Source organism: Euleptes europaea, chromosome 1, assembly GCF_029931775.1.
Source record: "Euleptes europaea isolate rEulEur1 chromosome 1, rEulEur1.hap1, whole genome shotgun sequence".
NCBI classification, from domain to species: domain Eukaryota; kingdom Metazoa; phylum Chordata; class Lepidosauria; order Squamata; family Sphaerodactylidae; genus Euleptes; species Euleptes europaea.
In genome coordinates this window covers 30,124,493-30,134,963 of record NC_079312.1, presented here as the reverse complement: position 1 = coordinate 30,134,963, position 10,471 = coordinate 30,124,493, and the positions used below count along the sequence as shown (strand labels likewise).

The window sequence follows — 10,471 nt, the reverse complement described above, 5'->3', positions numbered from 1 at the left end:
GATACAGTCTGGCTGGGGGGAGTCAGATCCTATTCTACAGTCCGTACCCAGCTCTATAAGAAAAAGTACCAGAGACTGGGAAACAGCTAAGGACCGAAAGATCTTCCTTTAGCAGAAATTGCAGTGCTAGTGCATTGATATTTTACTTAGTATATTCAGTGGATGATCCCTGGCACTGAAAACAAGTCCTAGAGTTCATTGCACACACCCAACCATACATTAAGCTGCTATGGGGAGAGGAAGTCGACAGCGTTAGCAATCAGGAAGGCAGTTTTCCAAGCCCTGGGCCGTTATTTTTCACTCCTAGGGAGCTGCAGGGAGCACAGAAAAGAGGGGAAAGTAGAATCTCTGAGGCAGGAGAGCTCTTCATACATTGCAGAGGACATTAAAACAAATCCTGTGGGCAGGAGTCCCCAGGAAACATCTCCTCCACAAACCCCCATTTAATTTATTGGTGGATGCTTAAGGAAAGTTCTCAGTGAATGGTGCCCATTTCTGAATCATATTTTTTTGAGAAGCTGGGCAACTCCGAGAGTGGGGTGGCAGAAGCAGTAGTGGGTCAGGGGGTCATTTGTACCCCCCAGCATAACACACATGCAATCCTCAACGGTTACATCCTTCTAAATCCATTAAAGACAATGTGCTTATAAGGGTATGACTGTTCAAGATTGAACGGATAGCCTCCTAACATGGAGGGGGCAATGCAGAAATATGGGTGTATTTCGGTTTCTACAGCAAGTTTAAAAGCATGCCACCCATTCTTGCAGCCACAAGCCAGCGCAAATACCACGCGTCTGAAAGATACCCAGGCTCAAGGCTCTACCCAGCTCTTTCCTGTCTAGACAGTAAATGGGAAAACCCAAGAAGGTGCTGGGTATAGGTGCCAACCCCAGATCTGCAGCCCATGGATTCCTTAGGTGCTCCAAGGGCTGCCACGTAATACAGGCACATAGACCTTGGGGCCTGCACACTATACACCCTTCATTTGGGATCATGAATCCACAATAACTACAACCCTCTGGCTCTGTACTCAAAGCCACTGAATGGATTGGTGGGATTTTTGAAGTTTGAAATACAAGAGATTAATTTAGCTGTGTTGAATGAGAGGCCTAACCATTTTGTAGCCTCTCTATATACCCATTTGCAAGCAGGCAGGGCGGGGGCTACAATCCTCGGCACACTTACTCGGAAAGGAGTCCCACCGGAGGGGCTGTGCTCAGCGGAAGAGCCTCTGCTGGGCATGCAGAAGACCCCAGGTTCAATCCCCGGCATCTCCAGTTAAAAGGCCCAGGCAGGAGGTGATGTGAAAGACCTCTGCCTCAGACCCTGGAGAGCTGCTGCCAGCCAGAGTAGACAACACTGTCCTTGACGGACCAAGGGTCTGACTCAGCATAAGGCAGCTTCATGTGAAGTCCGTGGAGTTTCGTTTGCAAACAAATGTGCGCAGAATCAGTCTGTGGACAGAGCATGAGCTGCAGCCAGCTGCCAAGATCTTGCCCCATGTCTAGGCTGACCATACGTACCGTTTTGAATGGGACGGTGCCGTTTTTATCATATTTCCCAGCCGTTCCTGTCTTTTTAATTAAAATGTCAATTTTGTCTCGTTTTGCGCCTCATTACACTTCCAATATTTGTTTCCTTCAATTCTGACATTTCTTATGCTGCATGCAGGCACGGCTGGGTAAATGCTCATAGAAAAAGTGCTCCAATTGGGTTAAAAGGTAAAGGTCCCCTGTGCAAGCACTGGGTCATTCCTGACCCATGGGGCGACGTCACATCCCGACGTTTTCTAGGCAGACTTTGTTTTGCGGGGTGGTTTGCCAGTGCCTTCCCCAGTCATCTTCCCTTTACCCCCAGCGAGCTGGGTACTCATTTTACCGACCTCGGAAGGATGGAAGGCTGAGTCAACCTTGAGCCAATTGGGTTACACTAATACTATACATGGGGGTCACTGGGGGTGGGGGGGAGGTAGTTGTGAATTTCCTGCATTGTGCAGGGGGTTGGACTAGACGACCCTGGTGGTCCCTTCCCACTTATGATCCTATGATACAACCACCCCTGTCCCGTTTTTTGCCACCCCAATGTCCAGTTTTTGTCTCAAGGAAATATGGTCAGCCAACCCATGCCCCCGGCCAAAAAAACAAATCAGTGGGTTCTAGATCAAATCAAGCCTGAACTGACCCTAGAAGCGAAAATGACTAAACTGAGGCTGCCGTATTTTGGTCACGTCATGAGACGACAAGAGTCACTGGAAATGACAGTCATGCTAGGAAAAGTGGAGGGCAGCAGGAAAAGAGGAAGACCCAACAAGAGATGGATGGACTCAATAAAGGAAGCCACAGCCTTCAATTTGCAAGATCTGAGCAAGGCTGTCAAAGATAGGACATTTTGGAGGACTTTCATTCATAGGGTCGCCATGAGCCGGAAGCGACTTGACGGCACTTAACACACACACACACACACACACACCCATGCCCACACCAGGGAAGGCCCGGGGAGGGGGGGCTAGATCCCTTCCCGGGGCCGGGGGGGGGAGTGAGCACGCAGTCTCCAAAAGACCGCAGCCTACATGGGGAGGGGGAAGCCCGTCCCAGGCAGCCCCCGGCAAAGATGCACGTGTGCTCCGATCTCCCCTAGGGGCGCTCCCCACCTACCTGTCCTCGCCCCCCGGGGAGCCTGCGCGGGGCAGCCGGGGCAAGGGCGGCGCGAGCAGCGCCCCGTTTTGCGCACGGGACCACGGCCGCGGCAGACGAGCCCCCCCTTCCCTCCTGCCCAACAGAACGCAGCCAACCGGCCCCTCCTCTCCGCCAATAGAAGAGGGCCAATGGCGAGGACGTCAGCTTCTTCGCCCAATGGGCGAGCTCCGCACGGGGCCCCGCAGAACACCACCTGCCGGGAAGCTTCAAGATGCTGCTCGGCGAAAGGCTGCGGGGGGGGGGGGGAGAGGCGGTGCCTCTGCTGCAGAAAGCGAGAAGACGGCAGGGCGCATGCGCGGCTGTCATTCCTCCAGGGAAGGACGCGAGAGTCACGTGCACGCTGGGACCTGTCTTTCTTTCTGTCTTACATGTGTTTGGGGTTAACAATGTCTGATTTCAGGATTTTTTTTTTTTAATTAGTTTTTAAAGAACGGTAGCATAATCACTCGCGCGCACAGTTTATATAGTGCGTTTTTATTCTGCCCTTCCTCCAAGGATAATTCGCAGTGGGTCGCCGTGTTAATCTGCCTGCAGTAGTAGAAAAGAGCAAGAGTCCAGTTGCACCTTCAAGACTAACAAAAATATTTTCTGGCAGGGTGGGAGCTTTCGTGAGTCACAGCTCACTTCTTCAGATACAGCTAGAATGTGAATCCATCACATTCTAGCTGTATCTGAAGAAGTGAGCTGTGGCTCACGAAAGCTGCCCTGCCAGAAAATATTTTGGTTAGTCTTTAAGGTGCTACTGGGCTCTTGCTCTTTTCTACTTCCTCCAAGGAGTTCAGTACATTGGTCTCCCCTCCTCCATTTTACCCGCACAACCACCCTGCGAGGTAGCTTAGGCTGAGGGAGAATGAATGGCCGGAGGTCGCCCAGTGAGTTTTACAGCGGGAGGAGGCTTGGACCTCTGTCTCCCCAGTGCCTGCCTGGCAGCACCCTAATTACTGTAACAGTTTAGAGTCACATCATACATCTATATAGGGTTGCCAACCTCCAGGTACTAGCTGGAGATCTTCTGATCTTCAGCCAATAGAGATCATTTCACCTGGAGAAAATGGCTGCTTTGGCCATTGGACTCTATGGCATTGGACTCCCCAAACCCCGCCCTCCTCAGGCTCCGCCCCAAAAACCTCCTGCCAGTGGCGAAGAGGGACCTGGTAACCCCACATCTATATGAAGTTAAAGGAAGAATTACATGTTTTGTGCTCTGGGATTTTTTTTTGGTCCCCCCTCAATGGAACTACTGGCACTGTTCTCTTGGAGGAGGGAAATAGTACTTGCTTTTCTTAGAGGTATCACACCTTAATTGACATTTCTATTGAGCTTTCCACAGCAGCCCCAAGATCTGTTTCCTGGATAGTCCTGGCCACTTCATTTCCCAGTGGTCTCAATGCATTTTTATTCTGCCCTTCCTCCAAGGAGCTCAGTACATTGGTATCCTCTTCTCAATTTTACATTCACAACCGCCCTGTGAGGTAGCTTGGGCAGATGCCAGTGGGGAGGGGGTGTGGCTCAGTGGTAGAGCATCTGTTTGGCATGCAGAAGGTCCCAGGTTCAATCCCTGGCATCTCCAGTTAAAGGGACTAGGTGAGTAAGTGATGTGAAAGACCTCTGCCTGAGACCCTGGAGAGCCGCTGCCGGTCTGAGTAGACAATACTGACTTTGAGGGACCCAGGGTCTGATTCAGTTTAAGACAGCTTCATGATTTTGTGCCACTGTACTTCATTTTTACACTCACCTGTACTTAACTGATCTCATTTGTAATTTTATTTATGCACACAGTCTGCTTCAGTTTCCAGAATTCTGGATGGATAATTTGGTGTTATCCGCAAATTAGAAGACCTCTCTGCTCGCCCTCAACCCATGTATGAATATATTAAATAGCCCAATTCCCAACACGTACCTTGGGGGACCCAGTGCTTACTTTCATTTATGAAAGCTGTTTATTCTGACTCTTGTTCTTTAACCAGTTATCCTCTGAGTCTACCAGCTAATAATATCCGGGCTGAGCTTCTGTTTTCCTTCATGTTGTGTGTGTGTTAAGTGCCATCAAGTCGTTTCCGACTCATGGCGACCCTATGAATGAAAGTCCTCCAAAATGTCCTATCTTTGACAGCCTTGCTCAGATCTTGCAAATTGAAGGCTGTGGCTTCCTTTATTGAGTCAATCCATCTCTTGTTGGGTCTTCCTCTTTTCCTGCTGCACTCCACTTTATCTAGCATGACTGTCTTTTTCAGTGACTCTTGTCGTCTCATGACGTGACCAAAATACGACAGCCTCAGTTTAGTCATTTTAGCTTCTAGGGTCAGTTCAGGCTTGATTTGATCTAGAACCCACTGATTTGTTTTTTTGGCAGTCCACAGAATCTATAACACTCTCCTCCAACACCACATTTCAAAGGAATCTATTTTCTTCCTATCAGCTTTCTTCATTGTCCAGCTTTCACACCCATACATAGTAATAGGGAATATGATGGCATGAATTAATCTAGTCTTGGTGGCCAGAGTCACATCCTTACACTTCAAAATCTTTTCTAGCTCCTTCATGGCTGCCCTTCCCAGTCTCAATCTCCTTCTAATTTCTTGGCTGCAGTCTCCCTTTTGGTTGATGGTGGAGCCAAGGAATAGAAAGTCTTGAACAATTTCAATTTCCTCATTGTCAACCTTAAAGTTGTGTAATTCTCCTGTAGTCATTACTTTTGTTCAGCTGCAGTCCTTCTTTGGCACTTTCTCTTTTAACTTTCAGCAGTAGTTGTTTCAAATCTTCACTATTTTCTGCCAATAATATCGTGTCATCAGCATATCTCAAATTATTAATGTTCCTCCCTCCAATTTTCACTCCACCTTCATCTAAATCTAATCCAGCTTTCCTAATTATATGTTCTGCATATAGATTGAAGAGATAGGGAGATAAAATACATCCTTGTCTGACACCTTTGCCAATTGGAAACCATTCCGTTTCTCCATATTCTGTTCTAACTGTGGCCTCTTGTCCAGAGTACAGATTGCGCATCAAAACGATCAGATGTAGTGGCACACCCATTTCCTTTAAAACCAGCCATAGCTTTTCATGATCCACACAGTCAAAAGTTTTGCTGTAATCTATGAAACACAAGCTGATTTTCTTCTGAAATTCTCTCGTACGCTCCAGTAACCAGCGTATATTTGCAATATGATCTCTAGTGCCTCTTCCTTTTCTGAAACCAGCTTGAACATCAGGCATTTCTCATTCCATATATGGTAACAGCCTTTGCTGTAAGATTTTGAGCATCACTTTACTTGCATGAGAAATTAATGCAATGGTCCGATAGTTGCTGCAATCTTTGATGTCTCCTTTCTTGGGAATTGGAATGTAAGTGGATCGTTTCCAGTCTGTGGGCCATTGTTTTGTTTTCCATATCTGTTGGCATATTCTTGTCAAGATTTTGATGGACTCCGTTTCTGTGGCTTGGAATAGCTCTATTGATATCCCATCTGCTCCTGGTGATTTGTTTCTCCCGATTGTTCTCAATGCAGCTTTCACTTCACTTTCTAAAACTGTAGGTTCTTCTTCAAAAGATTCTTCTTGGAAAGAATCTTTTATCCTTTCATCTCTTCTGTATAGTTCTTCAGTGTATTGTTCCCACCTTTTCTTTATTTTGTCCTGTTCAGTTAATGTATTTCCATGCTGATCTTTCAGCATGCCTAACCGTGCTTTAAATTTCCCTTTGATTTCTTTGATCTTGTGGAACAGATCTCTTTTTCTTCCTTTTTTGTTGTTCTATTTCTTTACACTGGTTATTATAATAGGTCTCTTTGTCTCTACGTGCTATGTTCCTTCATGTTACAGGTATTTTATCCTGGGTTGGACCAGAAGTGCTTTAAATACCTTCCAAGCACTCTCCTCATCCAGCTATTTCAACTTCTCTCTTATTTTTAAGAAGCTTTATCTTTTGCAATTAAATGTGACTTTGTTGAACTTTCTTGACACCTTTCCTCTGACATATATGTTGACTTCCATAGCCCTACAGCCTGACCATACTTAACACCTTACCCAAGATCCTGGACACCATTTAGGATTAAGTGAAGGTTTGCACACACGTGCTCTATATAAACTGCTCCACAGAGTCATTTGTCCTATCAAGCAATCTTGTCTTTTTGTCATAACTTTAATCTACCTGTCAGTTCAAGGATAGCTGAAGGCACGTGATATTACTTTTTCTCCGTTTTTTTCTCCATCTCTAGATTATTCTAGGAGGTTCAGTCAAGGGGGTAATAGTATTTCTCTATACTATATGACTTTTGGGGCATGGAATTTTCACCCATGGTGATTCTGTATAGGTTTTGCTCCCCTTTAATTTATTAGCTTCAATGTCCTTTTTGACACATAGAGCCTGCTCTGTCCTTTCTATTGATTTATATACAGTAATAACTATATTCCACTGATTTTCACTGTTATAGCAGGGTTTTCATTATATTTTTATTCTCAGTTTAGTTCCAGCCATCCCTGTCTTTGCATAGAGATGCCTGGCATTAGCATATAAACACACACTTTGTGTTCCTCTCCAGCTGTCGTTTTGTACTCTATTATTTCCTATGACTCTTTGGTCTCTAGGGGACGAATCATTCTGAAGCAGGAGCTCCACTGCCCTTGTTGGTCCCCCCCCCCCAATAAGTCACTTTGAAGCTTGCTGTGTTACATTTTTTGGTGTTAAATGCCGCCATTCTGGTTCAAGTGGAGCCTATGTCTTTTGTTCAACCTCTGTTTCCCCAAAAGATTCCCCAATGCTTCTGCACCGCTGACATCCAGGGAGGGCTGGCCCTGGGGTTGCCAACCTCCCAGTGGGGCCTGGAGATCTCCTGGAATTACAACTGCTCTCCAGACAACAGAGATCAGTTCCCCTGGTGAAAATGGCTGCTTTGGAGGGTGAACTCTATGGCATCGGCAGCTCTTGAATCTGCAGGCCGGAGAAAACAGAGCAATTTGCCACAGGCTAGAAGGTCCTGCATGCTGCACAGTCTGAAAAGCCTACTTGAGAGGTCCTGGATGTCGATTTCCCTGCTAACGAATCAAAGATGGCTTCCACATAGGGTTGCCAACGTCCAGGCTGGTGGGTAGTGGTGTAGGCTGCTATTACAGCTGATCTCCAGGCGACAGAGATTGGTTCACCTGGAGAAAATGGCTGCTTTGGAAGGTGGACTCTATGTAGGGTTGCCAACCTTCAGGCTCTACTCTATAAAGACAGCAGTATTAGACCAAAGTGACATTGCAAAAAGGTGCTTTATTATATTTACAGTGAACCTTCAGGTTCTAGCGGGAGATCTCCTGCTATTACAATTGATCTTCAGCCGATATAAATCCGTTCAACTGGAGAAAATGGCTGCTTTGGCAATTGGACTCTATGGCAGGGGTGTCAAACATAAGGCCCGGGGGCCAGATCCGGCCCCTTGAGAGGTCTTACCCGGCCCGTGAGTCAGCCGAGGCAGCCAGCCCCCCTCCCAGTCCCAAGGTGTCAATGATCAAAGACTGTTGAGTAAAAGAAAATACTGTAAGATTGTTTTAAGCATGTTTTAATTTTAAGTACAAAATCATATCATTAATTGGCTTGGCCTGGGTCTTCTATAAAATTTGGATCTCTGGTTTCTGGCATTAAATTCTATGGCAAGCACGGCCCGGCCAAGCAAGATTTGCGTCGTATCCGGCCCTCGTAACAAATGAGTTCAACACCCCTGCTCTATGGCATTGAAGTCCCTCCCCTCCCCAAACCCCGCCCTCCTCAGGCTCCGCCCCAGAAACCTCCCACCGGTGGCGAAGAAGGACCTGGCAACCCTGACTCTATGGCATTATACCCCTTTGAAGTCCCTCCCCTCCCCAAACACCACACTCCTCAGGCCCCACCCCCAAATCTCCAGGTATTTCCCAACCTCGAGTTGGCAACCCTACTTCCACAACAATACTTCCGAATCTCTTTTGTGCTGCTGTGCACTGAGACTTAATGTGGTATGATGGATAGAGTGATGGACGCAGGTCTGGTCTACGCACTCAGCAGAGACGGTGAAATAGCGGCAGGGTGCTGAGGCAGCAAAATGAACTGCACCGCTGCAGACGATCGATTCCGTTTTTCAGAGTCCGCGCCCATTAATAAATTTCCTGTAAGTGGAAAACGATCACGGCATGCAAGGAGCTTTATTCCTGTGGTAGCTGTGGTGTTATCTGCTGGGAGTTTTTATATGGGGCAGCACTAAAAAGGTGACCCCCCCCTTCCCTCTTGCAGTCTCAAGTGGTACAGCTGGTTCGATCACCCCTGGATTCTACCACTTCGTTTCGCTGCACATGTGGACCAAGCCGCTCTGACTAGGGAGATCCAAATTTGAATCTTTGCTCAGCCACAAAGTGGGGTGCAGTGGTTAAGAGCAGCTGACTCTAATCTGGGGTACAGGGTTGAGAGGGGACTCAGTGGTAGAGCCTCTGCTTTGCATGCAGAAGGTCCCAGGTTCAATCCCTGGCATCTCCAGTTAAAGGAACTAGGCGAGTAGGTGATGTGAAAGACCCCTGCCTGAGACCCCGAAGAGCCGCTGCCGGTCTGAGTAGACAATACTGACTTTGATGGACCGAGGGTCTGCTTCAGTAGAAGGCAGCTTCATGTGTTCATGTGATACCCCACTTCTCCACATGAAGCCAGCTGGGTGACCTTGGGCTAGTCACAGTTCTCTCAGAACTCTCTTAGCCCCACCTGCCTCACAAGGTGTCTGTGGTGAGGAGAGGAAGGGATTGTGATTGTAAGCTGCTTTGAGACTCCTTACGGTAGAGAAAAGCAGGGCATAAAAACCAACTCTTCTTCTTCTTGGGACAGTCATTATCTGTAAACCGCCCTTCCTCCCACGGTGGTGGCGAGGAGAACATGAAATGGGGGCGGGGGAGAACTGTGTGGGATCCTTGAAGGGCAGGATAAACATGTAAGAAATCTCTGAGCCTTTCCCCTTATCAGCCACTCCACACAGCCTCTGATGCTTCCAGCCCTTACTGCAGAAGAGCAAGTGAGAGGGAGTTGGACTAGGAGGAGGAGGAGGAGAAGAAGAGTTGGTTTTTATATGCCGACTTTCTCTACCACTTAAGGAAGACTCAAACCAGCTTACAATCGCCTTCTCTTCCCCTCCCCACAACAGACACCCTGTGAGGTAGGTGGGGCTGAGAGAGCTGTGACTAGCCCAAGGTCACCCAGCTGGCTTCGTGTGTAGGAGTGGGGAAACCAACCCGGCTCACCAGATTAGCCTCCACCGCTCACGTGGAGGAGTGGGGAGTCAAACCCAGTTCTCCAGATCAGACTCCACCGCTCCAAACTACTGCTCGTAACCCACTATACCACGCTGGAAGGAAGGGAAGGAAGGAAGGAAGGAAGGGGTGCTGATATTCAGATATAAGGTTGCACTGATTTCCACCAATTCTCCCCCCAGGACTTTTGAGAGCCCCCCTCCCCGCCCGCCAAAGGTGCTGGTACTCGGTAACAGTGAGTACCACCACAAAAAAGCCCTGTGTAAAACTGATTCAACCAAAAGTAGTAACAGCTCGTGATTACACAATGTTTGATATTTATAATATTTGCCATCCTTAATTGGTAGTAAAAGGGATGCCAGGGCTCACATTCGTCTACAGCTACAACTTCTCCCTCTGCTGTGGCAACAGACTAGCAGCTATAGCTGGAAGTGAAAAGTTTCGGCCCTCCTTGGTATGAATCTCCTGCACTTGTTTGTGACAGCTGCCCTTTTCCAAACTCAATATCACACAGCTCTTTACACACA

At 47.6% G+C, this 10,471-nt stretch overlaps 1 non-coding gene across 1 annotated transcript; it reads left to right on the top strand.

Moving 5' to 3' along the window:
* The first annotated feature begins 4,194 nt into the window (after positions 1-4,194).
* TRNAA-GGC (transfer RNA alanine (anticodon GGC)) lies at positions 4,195-4,266 on the top strand. The gene has a single exon. It is a non-coding gene; the product is annotated as a tRNA-Ala (tRNA).
* Positions 4,267-10,471: the final 6,205 nt, after the last annotated feature.